At 39.1% G+C, this 24,334-nt stretch overlaps 1 pseudogene; it reads left to right on the forward strand.

Annotated features, from left to right (window-relative positions):
- Positions 1 to 480: 480 nt before the first annotated feature.
- Positions 481 to 23,698, forward strand: LOC107137747 (annotated as a pseudogene).
- Positions 23,699 to 24,334: the final 636 nt, after the last annotated feature.

Genomic DNA, 24,334 nt, shown 5'->3' on the forward strand with positions numbered 1-24,334 from the left:
AGTTATTATGGATATATGCAACCAAAAAAAAATACCTTTAACTTTGTCCTCCACTGAGGGAATCAACAATAAATGAGAACACAAAGCGAGTGAGAAAAGGCACTTCACACACCAGCACTGAGACCCATTGCAAATACCCATACCAGGAGAGATGCCCGGTGTCTTCCAATGCTGCCTTCATGGGAGAGTGAATAGAACAGGGACTGGGCAGAAGAGGAACAGAGGAGACCAGACCTGTCACACCACCCCCACCCCCAACACCACCTGCATGATAAAACCAAAAAGCAGAAACTACAGACCCAACTCAGTGTATACCTTGTCTTGCCATCTACCACTGCTCTTAGCTTGGGCAAGTTGCCTTGTCTTTCTGTGTCCTATGCATATCAAAAAAAAAAAAAAAAGTTGTAAGGAATCTATTACCTTAAATACCATCTGCAAAGCACCTGGCATAGCACCCAGAATACAGAGGAGGCCCACACGATGAGCTGCTTTCCCCTTCCCCTCCTTGAGCAGCAGGAAGTAGTGGAGGTGAAGGGTTGTTCCAACAGACATGTGGAAAGAGCCCAGGCCCAGGGAATCCAAGAGAAGATAAGGCCAGGGCCACGTACCCTCACCGCTGGCCTGCAGCTCGCTGGGGTAGACCTGCAGGGTGAAGTGTTCGTGGGAAGGTGAGTGGAATCAGAAGTGGGGGCCTAGGAATGGCACCAAACCCCAAGAGATTGGGTAGAAAAGAAAGGGTATTTATTTATTTATTTCTGTGGTGCTGGTGATTAAATCCAGGGTCTCCAGCATGCCTCTCTACCCTCAGCCCCAAGAAAGATTATTTACCTAAGTACTGATATTTAGAGGAAGGCCTGGGAATGAGGAGGGATCAAGGAATAAAGGGGCTTTACAAAGTCTTGAAGATGAATGCTCTCAATTAAAAAATACTGAGCCAGAGCAGGAAAACCTTTGTCCTGAGACCAAGATTCAAGGACAGACTCCCCTGAGAAAACTGGCAAGAGAAGGACAGGGGTTTGGTGACAAAAACAAAGACCCAATTATCAAAACTAGGATAGAAAATGGGAGCAAGGTCAGAGCTGGGTGACAAGATCAGATCAGGAGGAACAGCTGCGACATGGAGCTGAGTCACTGCGACCTGACGCTGAGTCAGCAGAAGATGGATGCTCCCATTGGTCCCCAGGACGGGGGCAGGACTAAGTGTGCAGATGGAATGCAGAGCCCTCGCTGAGAGCGGAGGCGACACTGTTGAACAGGAATCCAAGTTTCACATTAAAAGGGCAAAGATTCTATGCAATCTCTCAGTCAGGAGTGTTCCAGCCAATAGCAGAAGCCAAATTCTAGTCACTGTTTTCAGACTCTATTAACAAGTACTTTAGAACAATACTTCCATGCTTTTGTTTCACACTTAACTGGGAAACTTATTAAAAGTAATGTTCCAACTGACCTTAGATCTAACAAATTGGGATCCTGATGGGTGGGGACAAACCAGTTGGATTAGGTGAATCTGATGCAAACTAAAATTGGAAACTCAGAGTGTTAGACTCCAAGCTTTAGAAGGACACTCTCTCTCACCTTGATTCTGGTTTTAGGTGTTGGGGGTCTGTCTTTAGCAGCAGTTGCTCTATTTGCTTTTTCTGGAAAGTAGCTGTTAACAACCATATGGGTCTCAGAGTCTGAGACAAGTTCATGTGTGCGCTTGCACGGTTGTTACCCATGTGTTAAAATACATATAACAAGATATGCCATGTTAGCTCTTTATTTTATTTGTTCTAAATGGTTATATATGACAGTAGAATGCATTTTGACACATCATACATAGATAGAGAATAACTTCTCTTTCTTCTAGTTGTACATAATGTAGAGTTACACCAGTGGTGTAATAATATATGCACATAAGGTAATAATGTTCAATTCAGTCTGTCACTGCTTTCCCCATACCCCATACCCTCCCTTCACTCCCCTCTGACTGATTCAAAGTACCTCTATTCTTCCCTAGCCCCGCCCCTTGTTGTGAATTAACATTCGCATATCAGAAAAAACATTCAGCATTTGTTTTTTTTGGCACTGGCTTGTTTCACTTAGCATGATATTTTCCCGTTTCACCCATTTACCAGCAAATGCCATAATTATATTCTTCTTTAAGCCTGAGTAATATTTCATTGTGTATATATACAACAATTTCTTTATCCATTCATCTGTTGAAGGGTATCTAGGTTGGTTCCATAGTTTAGCTATTGTCAATTGAGCTGCTATAAACATTGATGTGGCTGCATCACTGTAGTATGCTGACTTTAGGTCCTTTGAGTATAGACGGAGGAGTGGGATAACTGGGTCAAATGGTGGTACCATTCCAGGTTTTCTGAGGAATCTTCTTACTGCTATCCATAGTGATTGCACCAATTTGCAGTTCCACAAGCAATGTATGTGTAGCTCTTTTTCAGTGTAAAATTCAATAGTATTATGTCATGCAGCCGTCACCACTGTGTACAAGCAGCCTTCCATTTTCATGAATTCAACCAACTACAGATGGAAAATGTTTAAAAAAATTGTATCTGTGCTAAGCCATACATACTTACTTTCTTGTTATTATTTCTTAAACAATACAGTATAAAAACTACTTTAATAACATTTACATTGTATTAGGTATTAGAGGTCATCTAGAGATTATTTAAAATATATAGAAGGGTATGTATAAGTCATATGCAAATACTATATCATTTTATACACTTGAGTTTCCACAGATTTTGGCATCCACAGGAGGCCTGGAACCAGTTCCCCAAGGTACTGAGGGATGACTGTATCTTCTTTTTCATCTCACCTAACAGACATTCTGTACCCATTAAGCAATGACTTCCTATTTTCCCCTACCTCCAGATGGTGGTAACCTCTGATCTACTTTCATGTACTTCTTGGCCACTTGCTTATCTTCTTTGGAGACATGTTTATTCAAGTCGTTTACTCGTTTTAAAATTGAGTTGTCTTTTTTGTTGTTAAGTTGTAGGAGTTTTCCTTGTAGTTTGGATATTAAATACTTATCAGACATGAGTTACAAATATTTTCCCATTCCCACAGATTTTTTTTTCATTTTCTTGATAATACTCTTTGATGCATAAAATCTTTTTTTCTAATTTTGATAAAATCCAATTTTTCTATTTGTTCCTTTTTGCTTGTATTTTGGGGGTCCTTTTAAGAACACATTGCTGGGGCTGGTGATATAGCTCAGTTGGTAGAGTTCTTGCCTGGCATGTACAAGGCCCTGGGTTCAATCCCCAGATTAAAAAAAAAAAAAAAAAAAACACATTGCCAAGTGCAAGATTATGAAAATTGACCCCTGTTTCTTCTAAGAGTCTTATGGTTTTAGCCCTTATGGTTAGTTAATCCATTTTGAGTTAATTTTTATATACGGTGTGAAGTAGGGGCCCAATCTCTTTCTTTTGTCTGTGGAAATCTAGTTGTCCCAGGATTATTTGTTGAAGAGACTTTCTTTCTTCATTGAATGAATATGGCACCTTTGTCCAAAACCTGTTGGCCATATTACTGTTCATGGGTATAGCATTTCGGATGTACAAGATTTTAAAAAATAGAGATGGATGATAGTGAAGGTTGCACAATAATATGAATGTACTTAATGCCACAGTTCTGTACACTTTTTTAAATGGTAACTCTATATGTATTATTTTCACAGTTTTAAAAAATCAGTTGGCCTTTAATATGTGGGTTTACTTCTGGATTCTTAATTCTATCCCACTGGTATGTGTGTCTTTATTTATGCCAATAACATATGATTTTGATTACTGTAGTCTTTCAGTAAGTGTTGAAATCAGGAAATACGGATATTCCAACTTTGTTCTTTTTCAGGATTATTCTGGCTATTCAGAGTCCCTTGCAATTCCACAGGAATTTGAGAATCATTTTTCCATTTCTGAGAAAAAAAGGGATATTGAAATTTTGTAGAGATGTGCTAAATCTGCAGACAAGTTTGGGTAGTACTGCCGTCTTAACCACACACTAAGTCTTCCAACCCATGTAGGCAGACTGTCCTTTCACTTATTTAGGACTTTTTTTAATCCATGTTTTGTAGTCATCAGTTCAGGTAGGTTCTAAAACTATCATTTTTTTTCCCTTGCATTAGCATGACCCATTGTTTAGAAAATCTTATAACTTATAAAAAGGCAGTCAGTGTGTTATTCATTTTGTTACATCTACTTGTGAGAAAAGACTCATAGACCACTCAGTATTAAATCAGCATTTAGCCGGGGGCAGTGGCACAGGCCTGTAATCCCAGCTGCTTGGGAGGTTGCAGCAGGAGGATCCCAAGTTCAAAGCCAGCCTCCACAATTAAGTGAGGCCTTAAGCAACTAAGCGAGTCCTTGTCTCAAAATCAAAATAAAAAATAAAAAGGGCTGAGTGGAGAAATGGCTCAATGATTAAGTGCCCCTAGGTTCAATCCCTCAGTACCAAAGGGAAGGAAGGAAGGATGGAAGGGAGGCAGAAAGGAAGGGAGGGAGGAAGGAAGGAAAGAAAAAGAGACAAAAAAACAGCAGTTATTAGCAATTCTATTCTGACCCCTGGGTTCCTGATTTCTATGAGCATGAAACAGTATAACTTTCAGGTAGAAATCTGGAAAGTGATGGTGTAATAGGAAATGCTAAAAAGCAGCCTGTTGCAGAAAGCTGAAAGAACACAAACAAAGCACAGCTAAGTGTCCATGAGAGTGGCTGGGCTGGGAAAGTTGTCAAACAGGAGGCTTTGAAGGCAGAGTGAGATTTTGCCTAACAAAAAAAAATAAGGGGAAGGGCATCCGGGGAATAGAAGTGAAGAGAGTAAGTAACAAGGCAAGATAGGAAAATGCTAAGGAGGACCACTGAAGGTGTGTGTGTGTGTTTGTTTATGTCTGTACATGTCTGTGTGTAAGTCAGAGGATGGGAGGTGCAGAGAAACATGGAAATAATCAGAAGGCAGAGGGGGTCAGTCAGCTCACTCGTTTGAACAATTGTATTAAAAAAAAAGTTAAGGCATCTATCTGTTGACACATTCCTTTCAATAAGTGATGATGTAATTAAAAAGTGACAATGTTGGTACAATTGGAAAAATAGAATAAAATCTGTATAGTGGACAGTAGTATTCTATCAATGTTAATTCCCTGTTTTTGATATTTGCACTATATCCCCAAGAATATCCTTCTTGGGAAATGCACACTAAAGTATTTAGGGGGCAGGTGGTATCATGAACCCAACTTATTTTCAAATGGTAAAGAAAAAATAATATGAGGGTTAGGGATGTATCTCAATGATATGAGCTACTTGCCTAGCATGTACAGGCTCTGGGTTTGATACCCAGCACGAAGAAGAAAAAGAAGAAGGAGAAGGAGAAGGAGAAGGAGAAGAGGAGTAGGAGAAGGAAAAGAAGAAATGTATTATAAAGAAATGAAGAAAATCATAAAATAAAAGGGGTAAAATGTTAATAGTTGGAGAGAATCTAAGTAAAAGGTATATAGGAGTTTTTGTACTATTCTTATTTCCTTAGAAGTCTAGAATTAATACAAACTAAAAATCACTAAAAAAGGAGTGCTGTTTCCTTTCTATAAAAAAAAATGGGTTTCATGAAGCAAATGTTTTGCTTAAAATGTGTTATACTCATAAAATTGTCTAAGAGGACACCAAACTATCCATCAGTGACTACTTAAAAAAGTAGAATTGGGTGGGAAAAAAAGGACTTAAATTTTTACTTTATACATTTCTGCATTGTTTGAATGTTTTATCAAGAGCCTGTACCAATTTTGTAATAAAAATAAAGTCACAAAGACAAGCAAATATGGGAATGGTAGTTGATAATAGAATGCCTTTCTCTTGTATTTTAATGTAGAGGGTGAAGAGTAAAGGTATTTGTAAAATAAAGAACAATATACATTTTATATATAATATAAAGATCAACAAACATTTAGCAACATAGAACAAGTGTTGGCACTTACTGAGAATTGTTTTTTATGTCCCTGAGAAGTTTTTTTAGGAAACTGAGAACTCGAAAATCTTACCACATTGTTCTCCCAACCCGGAGCCCCACTGGTAAGGCAAATTAAAGAAGCTCTCCTAATAACTTAAGCACAAAGCCCACATCTTCACCTTAATTACTGCCTGCACTTTGCCAAAGCTAAAGACGGTTTTGTTTAGAATGCCTTCTGTGGGCTGACAAAAAGAAAAAAAAAGTACACCCTATTGTGATTTTCCTGCCTGCATGATCAAGCTGAATTAAGCACACACATAAAAAAGGAAGAGAGCAAGAGGAAAAAAAAATATCATTTATTCTGTGCATGGACAAAATGGGCGATATGAAAATGACACCAATCAACCAGTGCATAACTTCCTTCGCCTGGAACTGATGTGGCTTAAGCACAAGTAATAGTAATGAAGTATCCTAAACCAAGACTGTGGATTTGTCCCAACTTTCCATTTTGGGAGAGGGCCAGAGGTGTCCGGTAAAGCCTTAAGGCATCATCTGAGGGAAAAAAATTAATGCCGAGTTCAGAAGCTTCAGGTGACCAGGGCTCTAACTGATTCTGCATATCTCTGCACACTTCTCCCATGGTCCTTCTCCATTAAGAATGAAGGTGCAGAAGACAGCCTTGTCTGTTAATGACCTAAGTTGTTCATTCCTAATACTCAACAGAGTAGAGGGCTGACTTGACTAATCTACCTTAGTTGTGATTCATTTAATAACTAGGAACATTCCTTTGGCTGGGTCCTTCTGTATCCAAGTACAATATTATCTTTTGACTTTATTATTTATGTGCTTGGGTTGGAAACCATAGCCGCACACATGCTCTACCACTGTGCTACCAACCTTAACTCCTTGATATATCTTTTAACTAAAAAAATAGGTTCATTATATAAACTATGGACTTCATAAGACCTAGGTTTCTTCTTTTTAATTTATTTTTGTTTTATTTTATCTTATTTTTGGCACTGGGGATTGAACCCAAAGACTTTTACCATGAAGCCACATGCCCAGACCTTTTTATTTTTATTTATTTTTTTTTTTATTTTGAGACATGGTCTCAACAAGATGCTTAGGACCTCTCTAAGTTGCTGAGGTTGGCCTTGAACATGCTATCCTCCTGCCTCAGCCTCTTGCATCACTGGTATTACAGATGTGCGCCACCATACCTGGCCTTCTTCTTTAATAAAAAGAGAAAAATATATAGAATAAATTCTCCAATCATAGGTTGAAACTTACTTCAATGTTTTAAAATTACAAATCCAATTTGAATGATCACAAACACGTCTTTTAAGATATATACTCTACAGTCTAAAATGTATCTACTTATTCAAAATTAATTATTTAGTACCATAATAATGGTGATTAAAACGTGTTCTCCACCTTTAAGAACCTCATACTTAAAAACAACTGCATTTTCTTAATTTTTTAAAAAGAGTAATATCACCTAAATATACCTAAATATAGTAGTTATATTTAAATATAGTAGTTAGATAATTGTTTCTTTGGGGCAAGTTTGCTGAATAATACAGACACCCATGCACACACACACACAAATTGAAACTTGCTTCGTTAGTCTATTCAGCCTGCTAAAATAAAAAAATATAAGAGATTGGGTGGCTTATAACCAAGACAAATTTATTTCTCACAGTTCTGGAGGCTGAGAACTCTAAGATCAAAGCATCAGCTGAGCTTGCCTGGTGAGGGTCCTGTTCATAGATGGCCACCTTTTCACAGAAATGGCAAGCTAGTTCCTGGGATCCCTTTGATAAGGGAACTAACCCAAATTACCTCTGAAAGGCCCTAATTTCTAAAACCATCACATTGGGGGTTAGGATTTGGAGGAGGACACAAACATTCAGTCCATTGCTTTTGCTTTCAAAGAATTATCTTCTGTTGGTGACAATAAATTAGACTTCATGCTGAGCATTGTATTAGATAATCATTTTGTATTTTATTCTCCTCTGACATCACTGTATTTTAACACCATTTAGTTTAAGATGTATTCTGAACTGAAATAAATATTGGAAAAAGAAGGTCTTGGGGCTGGGGATGTGGCTCAAGCGGTAGCGCGCTCGCCTGGCGTGTGTGTGGCCCAGGTTCGATCCTCAGCACCACATACAAACAAAGATGTTGTGTCTGCCGATAACTAAAAAATAAATATTAAAAAATTCTCTCTCTCTCTCTCTCTGTCTCTCTCTCTAAAAAAAAGAAGGTCTTCATCAAAATATTGCAAAGCAACAAAAATAAATTCTGGGTAAATTACAAGAAAAGGAAGTTCACTGGATTATTTTCCTCTAGTGAGAGTTTGATAGAAAAAAATTTAGAATATAATGTTTTAAAATTATAACTATCTCCCACAACCAGCTAACCATTAAAAAATAAAAATAAAAACAAAAAGCTGGATTTCTGTATTCTTTTTTATCAAAAGTAAAATCCAAGTGAAATTTAAATATAAATATATAAGACAAAAGTTCCAGAAAAAATAATTTTACACAATCTTGCATTGTATGAATATGACAGTTATTCCAGAATAATAAATTAGTTCACATAAAAATTAATTTCTAAAGGGTAAAAATTACTTTAAATAGAGTTGAAAGAAGAACCAAAAAAAAAAAAAAAGTTTGTAACAAACTTGACATCAAAAGGGCTAATTTATTTAGTAAATAAGGAACTCTTTTAAATCAAATAAGAAGTCATAGTGAAATAATAGTGAGTCCAGCGAATGAAGAGGCTATTTACATCAGCTGTCCGGACAATATAGTTTTTTCTCAATTTTGTATAAAGTTCTGTGCAACCACAATTTCAAAGCAATTTCCTTAGCTTTATCCTTTCCAATAAGATTGCTTATTTAAGCTCTTCCCATATAGAAATTCTGGTGTTATCACCAATAAGAAGACAAGTAACTCATGTTACTTGTTATTTTATAATATCATATAAAATAATCCCATGAGAAGATAGTCAGTGGTAGCCATAGTTATAGAAGTTACATTCAAATAATAATGTGGGGGCTGGGGTTGTGGCTCAGAGGTAGAGCACCTGCCTGTCGTGCATGAGGCACTGGGTTCAATCCTCAGCACCACATAAAGTAAAATAAAGACATTGTGTCCACCTATAACTAAAAAATAAATATTTAAAAAATAATAATAATGTGATATATTTTCCACCTATCAAATGAGTCAAGATTTAAAAGAATAATGTTTGGGAAAGTCAGAAAAATGGGCACTTTTATTTACTATTGGTAGGATTATAAACTGATAAAACTTTTGGGCTGCCCAAAGTTTATTTGTATATTCATATATTATATATAAGTATACAACATATTACATATAATATATACATTATATCAATACAATATATCTTTCGATCCAGAAATTCCACATCTAGAAATTTTTTCTATATAGATATACTTGCCCAAGTAAATACGTACATAAAGAGATACACACATACTAAAAAATGTTTATTGTAACTTTTGACAATTGGAAAGAACTAAAAATAATCTGTCACTAAAAGTGCACTGCTGAAAAAATGACACATTCCTGAAAAAACATTAAAACTATATCTATTATAAGCCAGGCATGGTGGCACATGCCTGTAATCCCAGTGGCTCAGGAGGCAAGTTCAAAGCCAGCCTCAGCAAAAGTGAGGCACTAAGCAACTCAGTGAAACCCTGTCTCTAAATAAAATACAAAATAGGGCTGGGGATGTGGCTCAGTGGTTGAGTGCCTTTGAGTTCAATCCCCAGTACCCCCTCCCCGCCAAAAAACTATATCTGTTATAAAGGGAGGGCTGGGAGTGTAGCTCAGTGGAAGGCTTAAGGCTCTGAGTTCAATCCTCAGCACCCAAAATAAATAAATAATAGGGGAAAGGTGAATGTTTATGTACAGACTTAATTCAATTTCTAAGGTATGTTAAGTAAACAAAAAAGTGTCAGAACCAATTATCACATATTTGTCAATAATGTGTGTGCATGTGTATGCGCACACTTATACACAGAAAATACCCAAAAGGTTAGAGTGATAAACTTTTAGGAGAGGTATTCAAGGAGATGAGTGCTGGTATGTGTTAGTAAACGAACACATTTTATTGTATATATTTTTGTATACAATGAATGTTTTTCCCAAGGGAAAAAGTTAATAACGTGTTTTTTCCTACATATTTTCAAATTCCTGAATACTGTCAAATCATGTTTGAACTTTTCCAGAAAAAATCAAATTATACTTAAGGGAAAAAAAATCAGTTGTTTATGCAATAAAAGCAAAGCATCTGCCAACTTTATTTAGTTTGACATTTTTTTCCATATCCTGTTTAGCAAACTAGAAATAAACACTGAATCATAATTAAGTGATAAAATTAGAAATGCTATCCTAGGATGATATGCTTAATGATGTATTTGCCCAGTGGTGTATGTCGATAGGTAAGTGCAAATGGAAACCACAGCCAGAAAGGACACAGCGTTCCTCAACATGGTACCCATTGAAATAGCTCACTTCTTGTCAGTTTTCTTCCTGATTGCCTTTGCCTGTATGCAGGAGTGAGTAATAACCCCCAAAACCAAAGTATCTATCTCTGGGTCTGAGACTCAGATGCTGATTGTTTTTGTAAACTGGCTGCCAACAGTCTGTTAAAGTTCAGAACAAAGGAAAGATCAAGGGACCTTGCTCCCTCCGCATTTACTAGTACAAACCTCAACATAATGACCTTCTCTGGAGGCATTTGAGTATGCAACAGTAATTTAGGGCAACAAGTCTGGAGTTTTCTTTGAAGATAACTTAGCTTGTCTTCATGAGCCAGTATAAACAAAGGGGGGAAATATAGGCTCTGCTTTATTCATTCATTACATCCTTCATTTGTTCATTTTTCCATACATCCTTGATTCATATTTTAAAATGTGTTGAAGACTTGCTATGTTCAGCTCTGGGAACTGAACATTCAAATGCCATTCCTAGACTCAAAGATCTTGCAGTCCAAGGGGAGATAAGCAAGAGAAAGGGGAAATTGCAAAACAATAACAGGTCTGTGCAGAAGGTGAAGAGAACCCAAAAGAGGGGCACCGAGTACCAACAGGAGGACTAATGAAGACATCTCAACCACAGCAGCATCTGAACTGAGTCCCGAAGGAACTCCCTGATAAGGACAGGGAGCAGTGTGCTGATTCACAGCAGGGAACTAAAAAAGAACAGACATCGAGGGGCCTGCTCACCGCCAGTAAGAACTGAGCAGATTTCTAAGTGGGAAATAGTAAGACCAGAGGTGAGCATGGATCAGGTCCAGAAATCTGGAGTTCATCTGAAACTCATCCTGATGGTTATTAATTTTAGGGAGGAAATGACATGATCAGAGTTGGGTTTTAGGAAGATATCTTGGGCAGCAATGTGAAGAAACAGAAAAGTAGGTGAGAAATGTGAAGTGACAGAATAACAAATAGGAAAATTAGCAAGAAAGCAGTCGCAGTGGCATAGGAAGGTAATGACAAAGGCTTTTGCTTTTTAGAGAACACACCAAATAGCAGACAAGGACACTGATCTTTTCATTGGACTCTGATGCCCTGGAAAGGACTACAGAGCCAGATGGGGGCAGCGTACAGAAGCCTTTGGCAGTGATGGACAGAGCCTCAGAGGAAAGGCCTAAAACAAGGGATGGGTCTTGGTATACAAGTTGTGCTATCAGGCAGGAGGAGATCTCTTCCTGCCCATCAAAAAGTCTGAGTTTTTTTACTCCCTCCTAGGGCATTCCCTCTAGGCCCTGATGACCTTCCTCATTTTGCAACAAACTTGGGCAGTGCATGATCCAGGCTAAAGTTGTTCGTAGCCATTGGGTTGATCAGGCAGTCTAAAGGCCTCAAGGAAATCAAACTGCCATCCCTGATATCATCATTCTGACCAAGCTGCCTTAAGTCCTGTGAGATGAAACTACTGGGAAAACAAGATCAACAAGCCAGGTAATGCTCTCTTTGCAGGGTAACAGAGTGCTGGGTCTCACTAGGGGGTGCATCTTACTCTTGTCCCTAAATGAACCCACGTAACCTAACTGCTCTTGTGCCTAAGAAACTGCTACCGGTGACTGATATCAATAGCTGTCATACTTCTGCCAGGAACTGCACTACTAATTGGACAACTCTGCTGAATCTATCTTCACTGCCATCTCAAATCTTGTAGCTATGGGATCCCTGAATTCTGAAAAAAGACAATATTCACCAAGTCGCCCCCTCAGAACTTTACTAATCACAAAGACCCTAGTGACCATGCAAGAACCTGCAAATCCTTCTTTGGCAACCATGTTGTGTTCTTATACAAGTAAAATTAAAGAAGGAGCAAGAGAAAAAGACAATGAAGGGCTAACCATACAGTAACAGTAAGATGGAGAGAGGTGCTGTAGCCAGGATGCTTATGTCCTCCGGAAATTTATATATTGAAATCCTGACCCTTTAGGTGATATTATTAGGAGATGGGGGCTTTTGGAGGTGATTAGGTCATGAGGATGAGACACTCAAGAAAGAGATTAGTGCCCTTACCAAAAAGAAGAAAAGCACAAGGATGAGGAGGAGGAGGAAGAAGGAGGAGGAGACTGAAGAGCCTGCTTCACCTCCTCCACCCTGTGAGGATGCAATAAGAAAGCCCCTTCTGTGAACTAGGAAATGAGCCCTTAATAGATAGGAGAATCTGCCGACTCCTTGATCTTGGACTTGCCAGTCTCTGGAACTGTGAGAAATAAGTTTCAGTTGTTTATAAGAGACCTCGTTTATACTATTTTGTTACCGCAGCCTGGTCAGACTACGCCAAGAGATAACAGACCTGACATATACGGGAAGGAGAAATCCCAGGACTTCATGACTGACGCAGTATGAGAAGTAAAAGGAGAGAGGAGTTAAAATAATGACTTCTGGTTTCCAGCCTGGGCTCCTGAAAGGAGGTGTTTCAGAGTGATAAAGAACAATGGATATGGGGAGGCTTTTCAAGGAATAACGAATAGTTACATTTGGACAGGTGGAGTTAAAGGTGGCTGTGGGATGCCCACAAAGAATAGATCAGTAAGTAGTTAGAGAATGTGGGTTTTAGACTCAATACAGGTTTTAAACGCAATACGTGTGAGCTGAAGGTAGAGATTATTGGAGAGTGGGGTTGGTGGGCACAAGAACAAGTGGCAAGAGAAGCTGTGGAAGAGGATGAGATGACTCTTGGGAATGCTTGGAGAGGTGAGAGGAGAAATGAGACAAAAGACAAAATGGTGGAGAACAACATGTTAAGGAATAGAAATGCTGGGCATGGTGCTGCATGCCTGTGATTGCATCTACTCTGAAAGCTAAGGCAGGAGGATCGAAAGTTCAAACCCAGCCTGGGCAAGTTAGCGAGACCTTATTGGGTTTCTCCAAATAAAAAAGACTGGAGATGTAGCTCAGTGGTAGAGCATCCCTGGGGTCAATCCCCAGTATGAGAGAGAGAGAGAGAGAGAGAGAGAGAGAGAGAGAGAGAGAGAGAGAGAATGATAGAAAACTCCAAAGAAATGACCATAAAATATGTGGTAAACCAAAAGAGGGAAGTATTGTAGAAGCTAATGGAAGAGAATGTTTCAAGGAAAGAACAGGAAACAGTTGGAAAATTTACAGAAAAGTTGCACATGTTAAAAACTGAGAATGCCGATTGGGTTTAACAAAGAAAGAAGAAACTGATGCATTTAGCAAGACCAATCTTGGCCAGGAGGCAAAATCCAGACCACAACAGGTTAAGGGATGATGGGATGTGAGGAAAATGAAGCAGTGCATGCAGACAGCTCTTTCAACATTAGTAGAGTAGGAAAGGGGCAGGCTGGTATCTAAAGGGGAAGTAGACTTAAAGTAGGCTTATATCTTTTTTTTATAAGATGCTGTTGAGAACGATTAGGAGACAGGAATATTTGAAGAAACTGACCACTGAGGAGGTGTGGACCAGAAGATAAAGACACTATGATTAGATTCAATCAGGAAAATGATCACTTACTTTTTGTCTGTGTAAATTTTCTTTTTGTGAACATGTCATATAACTTGAATCACTATAACATGATCTTTGGAATGTGGTACCTTTTACTCAGTGTAATGATTTTGAAGTTCATCCAAGTTGTAACATATACCAGTAGTTCATTCCTTTTCCTTGCTCAGTTGTATTCCATTGAATAGCCATTTCACATTTTGTGCATCCATGACTCAGCGCTCGCCTCACACGTGTGAGGCCCTGGGTTCAATCCTCAGCACCACATAAAAATGAATAAATAAAATAAAGTTTTTTTTTTAAAAATCTAGGGCATCATATCATTTAGCAATAGATATTTTATCATATAACTCTAAAAGAGAATTATTTTTAATATTATAACCACAATATTATGATCACACTTAAAATATTTTCACTCTAATTGCCAACACTAAGTTTCTTGTTATCTGAATTTATTATTTAAAGAAATAGGCTACCATGCTAAAAGCCATGTCTGTCTGACAAGGACTGGGAAAAGAGGGGCTGGACATGTGTCCTGATAGAATGTACACGGTAACTTTTTTTTTTTTTTTTGCATCCCCAAGTGATCTTTTCAGGCTAGGATTTAAAGGACTGTAGGGAATGCAAAAATAAGCTTGGGAAACTTATGCCATATGGACATTAAAGGATTACTCTTCTCTTTCTGGCTATGAAATGACTAATTAACTATTTGCAGCTGAAATGTGTGGGATCTTTTTCAGAAAATGGAATATCTTTCCCTCACTGAGCATATTGATTAGAGACATCATCTAGACTGTCTGGGAATAGTTTCTCTATAGCAGAACAAATCACACCCTTCAATGCACTGTTTAATTTTAGATATATCTTGTCACATTTATTTAAATGGTTTCGCTCCAGACTTTTTTTCTCTTTAGGAGTGGCTGATGGCCACACTTATTTAATTTTCATTTTTCTCAAAAGGCAATATGGGGTAATAGGAAGAGCCATTTCAAATTTTATCACATATTAGCAGTTTAATCTTACACAACTTACTTAACCTTTATCAGCAAGAATTTTTTTTAATCATCCGTGGACTGAATATGATTTATTAGGATTAAATGAGGTACTGGATTTGGCACTCTGCCTGCACCTACTAGACAATCAAGAAATCATTGCTATTATTAATAAAAGAGGAATTTTCTACAATAAATATGCATACTTTATCAAGAGTTCCCTAAAGCCTGTGCACATCTGTGAGGTGGAGGCAAGAAGATTGTAAGTTCCAGGCCAGCCTGGGCAATTTAGCAAGACTTGTCTCAAAATAAAAAATGAAAAGGGCTGGGGGTATGACTCAGTGGTAGAGCACCCTGGTTTAATCCCCAGCACTGAAAATATATATATATTCCCTGAAGATAGTGTTTTCTTTAGCCGTCTGCCCAACTGATGCCTTTGACAGGACCATTCATGTTAGTGTGTTTGAATTAGATATCTAAAGAACAAGTGTTTCTTTCAATATTGCCTTGAATGTAAACAAAAGTATAGAGTAACAGGTCTGTAACTAATAGACACTCTAAAGTCATTCAGCTTGTGGAAGGCCGCCCACCCACAAGCTGAGCATCCTCTCTCAGCCTTGAGTAAGGGGGTGTTGGTCTGGCACTGCTCGCCTTACGCTGTGCAATGCAAGTGCCTCCACCTTTGCTTGGCAAAGAAATTTGCTCTAGGCCTGGACTTAGGCGTTACCCAATGGGATTGGACAACCCCCCTTTGAAACCTTATCCCCTGCCTTATTTGATGAAGAACATTCTATTGAAACTCCTTGTGTGTCCCCCTATAAAAATAAAAAGATTCTGGGTGCAGGCTCTCTTTTTCAGCTTGACCCTTAAGGTTGCTGAGCCATCCTACCCTCCATATGAAAATTACTTCTGTGTCCTATGCTTTTTTGCAGTTTTCTTAGTTTAATGTTGCAGCCAGCTCTTTAGAACCCAGTTCACCTTGTCAGTGCATGTTCATCACTGACGAGACAATCTTTAATCTAATTTTTAAACATTGGGCCAATATAACTATTTCTACTTATTGTGCCCTCTCAATAAAATATTAAGCTTTGACTAGGCATGGTGGCACATGCCTGTAATCCCAGCAGCTCTGGAGGCTGAGGCAGGAGAATCTCAAATTCAAAGTCAGCCTCAGCAACAGTGAGGGGCTAAGCAACTCAGCAAGATCCTGTCTCTAAATAAAATACAAAACAGGGCTGGGGATGTGGCTCAGTGGTCAAGTGCCCCTGAGTTCAAGCCCTGGTACAACCCTACCCCCAAATTAAGATTTCTGGTTCACACTAACAGAAGAAAATGATGACTGAAATAAAAGAGCCCCTATAGCTCATATCAGCAACAATATAAAGAAATCCAAATTTTTATGGTCAGTTCCAAACCTGATCTTACTTAGCCTGAGGTATGAATGTGAAGAAGCCAGAAAACTTCCATTTTTGTCCATTCATTTGCAGGTCCAGCATCAAAATCATTTATAGTAGTCTTTTAGTGAATCCAAATGCTAATTCAGCAAACAAATACTTTTTTATGCAACCAATGGTTTATTAAAATCTTTATTAAATGTTTTAGTCCATTTTCTTTGCTTTCACAAGTATGTTGTGAGTAACTGATTCTGCGATTGATGGTTTAAGTTCTTGCCATACTTCATAGCTAGCAATAAATTTTCATTATGGAGTTCTACAGAAATGAAGAGTGTGATAAATCAACCCCAAAGTGTTCTGACCTTAACATAGTTCCTAGTCCTATTCTCTGGTGAATTACGTCTCTTTTCTAAATGAAGACTCACCACCATAATTCCAGCTCCTTGTGGGCTCTAGTTCATTATTTGAAGTTTTATTACAATATGTCATGAGCATTCAGGAAACATGACATGAAATATTCTTTGAGAGGTCAGCTTCAAAAGCACCATTGTGGTCAATCACATAGATGGATAGCTACATAGGCAGACTCTAAAGCAATTTCCTACTATCAGTTGCCAGCCGTCTGCAAGGTGAGCTGAATTGTTCAGCTGGCCACTTTCCATGCCTCTGTCTTCCACTCAAAAGACGGCTAAGCACTCCATACGAAGTCCTCTGCCAGATCCTGGTCTACAAAGTCCCTTTCCTCTGAGGGAAACCATTAGGGTGTTAGTCATTTGTCAACGATTTATCCAGATCCTATGATGTACCAGGTCTTTTTTAGGCACAGGGATACCACCATAGTGAACTAGACTGACAAGGATCCCTGTATTTTTTTTAATATTTATTTTTTTAAGGTGTAGATGGACACAACACAATTCCTTTATTTTTATGTGGTGCTGAGGATCAAACTCGGGTCCCACCCTTGCTAGGGGAGCCCTTTACCCCTGAGCCACAATCCCAGCCCCGGAACTTGTATTTTAAAGACACTGATAAGTGCAGGATGCCATGGAAGTCCAATTAAAGAAGATCTAACCAATCTGAGAGGCCAGGGTCAGGGAAGGCTTCTCAAAGGTGGTGATACTTCAGCAAAGCTTGGAAGGACAAAAAGGAAAAAACTAGATAAAGAAACCACTCTAGACGAAATATAGGAGGAGTGAAGTAACAGGCTACAGTTGGGAAACTACTGGCTGGTTGATACAGCTGCTGCTTTATCAGAAAACAGCAGAGTGCCATTAAAATATTTTAAGCAAAGAGTTTTATGATAGTATTTGCATTTTAGAGTGCTCACTCTGGCTGCAGTACAGACAATGGACTGGGGAGAGTCCAGAGAGCCCAATTAAGCAGCTGGTAACATAATTCTGATCACCTGGCGGGAAAGAAGAATATAATATTTGTACCAAAGCTATGGAGGAATTGGAATCTACAGGACTTTGCAACCCATCAGGACAGAAAAGCACTGAGTGAGTGGCTATAAATGCAACTGCTTGAGTCATGGGTCCTTAAGAAAACTCTTTTTCATTAAACAAACATTAAAGGGATTTTATAGTGCCCTCAGAAAACCTAAAATTAGACCACCTTTCCAGCCTCTGGAGACAACATCAGTTTCTGAGTTAAAGAGAGTAAGTTATTCCTGGGGACAGAGAAAGTAATTGTTCGCTCAGAGGAGGGCTTCAATGACTAAGAACGAGCAGTGTATTGTCAGGGGCTCCAAGGGCTTGTTATTGTCTTCATTTTGACTACCTAACCTACAGAGGCAGCACAGTGGAAATTGGTAACAAGCTGTGTATGAGAGAAAGAAAGAGAAACAATCTGGGACTCCCATTATTTCTGCCTCCTACCAGCTACTCCCCTTGCTCCTAGGAACAACACCTCAGTTTTCTGATGAGAAACCACATTTCTCCTGCTCTCACTCACTTAGTTCTTATAAGGCAGAAGATCTGGTTAATAAGAGTACCTCATTTCCCTGCCATGGTTCAGGGAGGAGCAGGGATGGAATCTGGGCCAGTCAGCACCACAAAAGTACTGGAATTTAAGCTTGTTTTAGCTAAGCTTTAGCTAAGCTATCTCTCCTTTATGGCCAACCCAATAGGTACACATTAGGAATTTCTGGGAGCCACCCTCCCTCATGAGAAGAGAGCCTGTTTGAGAAAGAAGGCAATCTAGAGGAGAACAGGGCATTGTTTGAGCATCTCACAGCAGCCATGCCTGATACCCCATTTGATTCCCATGTTTTCAGTCAAGTGAGCCAATTTGCAGTTAGGATTCTGTTATATGCAACTGACAGAGTCCCTTTTGCCTCACAGATGGGAAGAAAATAATTATTTTTTTCTATATTTTCTGAATTAATACTATTTCATTCCATTTTCTTCTCTTTTTCTCTTTTCTCTCTCCTCACACAATCACACCGTCTCCTGGAAGAGCTGGAGAGGATATGGACGATGATCTCCTGGCCACTAACAGTCCTGCAGTTTCTCTAGTCCACATCCCAACACCTCATATCTCAGTGCAAAGCCTTGAGGAGTTAACCTCCCACAAGAAGTTTCTTGAGCCCAAATAAACTAGTTCTTTCCTTATCATAAACTGTCTTCTAATGCAGAAGATAGATTTAAAGCATATGATGTAAGCTGGTTGCGGTGGCACACATCTACGATCTCAGTGGCTCAGGAGGCTGAGGCAGGAGGATTACAAATTCAAAACCAGCCTCATAAACTTAGTGAGACCTTACTTAGCAACCCAGAGAAAACCTGTCTCTAAATAAAATAAAAAGGGCTGAGGGTGGGCTGGTGTTGTGGCTCAGCTGTAGCGTGCCCACCTAGCATGTGCAGGATCTTAGGTTGGATCTTCAGCACCATGTAAAAATAAACAAATAAAATAAAGGTATTGTGTTCAACAACAACTAAAAACCAAAACAAAACAAAAAAAAGGCTGGGGATGTGGCTAAGCACCCCTGGGTACAGTCGTCAATACCAAAACAAACAAACAGCAAATGATGTTATTAAGCACCTCCTTTGTTGACTGGTATGCTAGAGTAGTAGATTGTTACCCTGGCACAGCCCCCAGTGAAGTCCCTGTGCCCATGTTCTTTACTTTATTAGTTTCCTGCTCTCCCCAGCTCCTAGATGAATTCTATTTCCCCAACCGTAGAACTTAGCCCTGTGACTTGCTTTAGCTAACAGAATGAGACAGAAGTGATGTGTGACTCCCAACATTAAGCTTTCAAGTAACTGAATTGCATTCCAGAGCAAAGCTCCACCAAAGAGAAAAAATAAAAGCAAGAAGGAATTAAACAATTTAGCATTGACAATATAAAACTGACATTGTCCAGCATGCAATCAAAACTTAGCAGGCATGCCAGAAAAAAAAAAGGGCAGGAAAATACATCTCACAGTCAGGAGAAGAAAAATCATTCAACAGAACCAAAACCAGAAAGGAGACAAATGACTGAAATAGAAGATAAGGATGTTAACATAGCTACCATACTATGATCCATATGTTCAAGAAGGTAGAAGAAAACACAAGCAGGTTTAAGGAGAGACAAGGACATTACAAAAAACAAAACAAAACAAAAACAAAGCAAACTGAACTTGTAGAAATTAAAAATAAAGTGTCGAGATAGAAAGTACATTGGAGGGGCTGGGGATATGGCTCAAGTAGTAGTGCACTCACCTGGCATGCATGAGGCACTGGGTTCGATCCTCAGCACCACATAAAAATAAAGATATTGTGTTCACCTAAAAGCTAAAAAATAAATATTTAAAAAATGAAAGTACCTTGGAGCTGGGTACAGTAGTACATGCCTAAAAATCCCAGCAACTAGGGAAGCTGAGGCCAGCCTCAGCAACTTAATGAGGCCCTAAGCAACTTAGTGAGACCCTGTCTCAAAATAAAAAATACAAAGGGCCAGGGATGTGTCCCTGGGTTTAAACCATAGTACCATTAAAAAAAAAATTGAGTGAGAGTAATAGCAGATTATACACACTGCAAAAGAAACAATTAATGGACTAAAACACACATCAGTAGAAACTATCCCAAAAGAAACAGCAAAAAATATAACTGAGAAATATAAAAAAAGAATAAATATCAATGAGCTATGGAACAATTTCAAACTGCTTAATAACAGATGTTCCTGGACTCTCCGGACAAGAAGGGGACAATACAGAAAAATAAATTGAAGAAGCAAAGGTAAAAGATGCTCTAATTGTATATATATATGTATATATGTGTGTGTTTATATATTATATACAATGATTTTATATATTGTACATGATATTTATTGTGTTTGGGATTAATTAATTTATAACATATATTATAAAGATATATAACATATAAAAAACACATGCCCCCAAGCATCTTAATCTCAAACACAAAAAACATGAAGAATATTACACCAAGACACATCATAATCAAATAGCTTTTGAACCAGTGATAAAAAACAGCCAGAGAAAAATCATTTACAGAGGAACAAAGATAAAACAGCAAATGTCTCATCAGAAACAAGGAAAGCCATAGGACAACATTGTAACATCTTTAAAGACCCCCCCGGAGAGGGACTGTCAACCTATAATTCCATATTTAGGGAAAATAACATCCCAAAACAAAGCTGAAATAAAGATTTGTTTTTCCAGACATGCAAAAATTGAAGGAACCCTTCATCAGCAAATATACATATATTATAGGAAATGTTAACCTGAAAGTCTTTCAATGAGAGGACAATGATACCAGACAGAAATTCAGATCTGCACAAAGGAAGGAAGAATACCAGAAAAATATACATGTAGGTAATAAAAGTTTCTTCTTTTCTTTCTTTTTTCTTTTTTCTTTCTTTCTTTCTTTCTTTCTTTTTTTTTTTTTTTTTTTGGAGATTTTAAGGTATTGCCATGTTGCCCAGGCTGACCTCAAACTCCTGGACTCAAGCCATCCTCCTGCCTCAGCCCCCTAAGTATCTGGGACTANGGAGCCCTTGAAGGCACGGTTTCGCGCTACTCCCTCGGCGTCGCGGTGGTCCCGGACGTCCCGGAAAGCCCCGGGCCAGCGCGGGCACGGCCGCCGCGTGAACACCGCTGCTGGAGTGGAAGGCGGCCTCGCAGCCCGATGCTGGAACCGAGCTGGAGAAGGGCGGCGCGCAGGCCCTGAGCAGCAGCTGGCTGCAAGGCTTTGGCCAACCAAGTGTTCACCAGGTTGCTGTTGTCATCTTCCTTGAATTTTTTTTTTTTCCCCAGGGGCCCTGTTAACAACTCCAGTGTTGACTCTTCTGCATGAAACATTTCCTCAACACGTATTCCTCACGAAAGGTCCACTCAAGGTGTAAAAGGCCTACTCTCTTTTCTGAGTGCCCGGCTCATAGGCGCCCTCTCCTACAGGTGGGGGAGGAAGACTTTCCTCCTTGACACTGTATTCTCTACCGTCTTCCCTATCCCACTGATTAGGATTAGTCCATGGTGGGATTTTGCGATGATTTCCATGTCTGGAGTCTTCTCAGTCACGTTCTCTGTGATATCTACCTTTGTAGCTGATGTCACTCAGGAGCACAAGCAAAGTACTGCTTATGGATGGGTCTCAGCCACTTTTGCAGCTAGTCTGGTCAGCAGCCTAGCCATTGGAGCTACTTATGGAGACAGCCTTGTTGTGCTGGTGGCCACAGTGATGGCTCTTCTGGACGACTGTTTCCTCTTGGTGTCTGCTTCAGAATCTTTGCCAGAGAAATTGAGACCAGTTTCCTGAGGAGCTCAGATTTCTTGGAAACAAGCAGACCCTTTTGCATCATTAAAGAAAGTTGGAAAAGATTCTACTGTCTCATTAATCTGCATCACCATGTTTCTTTCATATCTTCCCGAAGCTAGACAGTATTCAAGTTTTTTTTTCTCTATCTCAGGCAGGTCATAAGCTTTGGATTGGTAGGAATTCTGTCTATTGTGGCTCAGATGGTCTTTCTTAGCATTTGGATGAGATCACTGAGGAATAAGAATACTGTTCTTGGGCTGGGGTTGTGGCTCAGTCATAGAATGCTTGCCCAGCATGTGTGAGGCACTGGGTTCGATCCTCAGCATCACATAAAAAAATAAATAAAGTTATATAAAAAAAAAATACTGTCCTTCTTGGCTTGGGCTTCCAGTTGGCCTGGTATGGTTTTGAATCTCATGCCTGTCATCAGGCCACTTCATCAGTGGGCAGCAGGGACAGTGGCTGTCATGTCCAGCGTCACATTCCAGGCAGTACATGCTGTTGTCTCTCAGCCGGCAAAGTCAGATCAGCAAGAAGTTGCCCAGGGGATCATAACTACAATAAGAGACTATACAATGTCCTGGGGCCAGCACTGCCTAAATTCTACATTTTCCATGTAGAACTGACCGAATTGGGCCCAGAATTGAATTCTAACAACGATGTCCTAGAGGGAGCTGTCATCCCAGGCCCACCGTTTTTATTTGGAGCATGTATAGTTTTTATGTCTTTTCTGGTTGCCTTATTCATCCCTGAATATGGGAAAGCCAGTGGAGTTCAAAAACATAGCAACAACATCAGCAGCAGCCTACCCAATACCCCAGAATGAGGCAGTGATGAGGACATTGAGCCACTGCTGCAAGATAATAGCCTCTGGGAGCTCTCCTCCTTCAAAGAACCTGGGAATCAGTGCACTGAACTGTAAACTCAGCAGAAAATTGGATACTATAGACACCACTTCTGAGAATCATGGAGCGAGCTGTAACACATGGAGACTTCCTGGTGCTGGAAAGGTGATGCTAGTGGCATCCTCTGGGCCAAGTTTGATAAGTGACTCCTTCTGTTCCTCTGTCCTTTCTCCGCTTCCTCCTCCCATTTCTTTTAATAAATAAAGTTTTTAATAAAAAAAGTTTTTACTTATACATTAGGAGAAGGTAAGATCTGAAATTTTTCCCTGCAGATAATGTACAATTCTCAAGATTATTTGGAGTCTGCGCTTTGAAACTCAAATAGAAAAAGTCATGTCTGATAGAAAGGATAGATTTCCGTTAACAACTGGAGTCATATTTCCATGCCTTTTTCAGTGGAAGGTGCATGATTATAGTAGAACAGCCATCTTGGGCAAGATTTCAAGTAATGAATTCCTTCTTTTTTTCTTCCTTCCTCTTTCTCTGAACTATTCCAGCTTAGCCCAGAGGAATTAATGAGTGGCCATTCTTAAGAGTCACCCAGTATCAGAGATCTTTTGCCTTTGTCCAAAGGTCTCCCTTTATTTTCTCTACATCCTATGCTTATCTAAAATGAACAATAATAACATGGATTAATAGCAACCTTAACCAGCTGAAGGAAATCTTTCTTACAAATTCAAATATGTTGAACTAGCAACTCAGATTCCTGGACCTAGTGTCCTGATCAGATTCAGGGTGATTTTACTGAAGGAAAAATATATCAAGCCTAAGATGATTTTAAAGATGAAAAAAAAAAAAAAAAAAAGTACATCAAGCCCAGCCCAGTGCTTTGTGCCTATAATCCCAGCTACTAAGAGGCTAAGGCAGGAGGAACCCTTGTTCGAAACTGGCTTGGGTAACTTAGCAAGACTCTTACCCACACAATCTCACACACACACACACACACACACACACACACACACACACACAAAACCATAGACACAAGCATTCTAGTGGCAACAAAGAAACTGGAGGGAGTTTCTAAGAAAGTTTTTAACAATTTTAACATTCCTAAAACAGGATGAGAGTAACTCAATGTCAGTAGAATTTATGTCCAAGTTCAGACTCATAAAACATTATTACTATTTGTTCCTTCCCATGTCTCCCATGTCCTACTTCTCAGTTGTTCTCTTCTATCACACTCATGCCTTAACTGCTGTGAAGTATGCATTTGTTTTCAATTTATCTTTATCTCATTCTGTTTATCTGATTTTTTAATCTCATGGGAAAATCATATCAAATTCCTTTCCAAAATATGAGGGCTTAGTGAAGTTCAATTTCAC

This window comes from Marmota marmota, unplaced genomic scaffold (genome assembly GCF_001458135.2).
Source record: "Marmota marmota marmota unplaced genomic scaffold, marMar, whole genome shotgun sequence".
Classification (NCBI taxonomy): domain Eukaryota; kingdom Metazoa; phylum Chordata; class Mammalia; order Rodentia; family Sciuridae; genus Marmota; species Marmota marmota.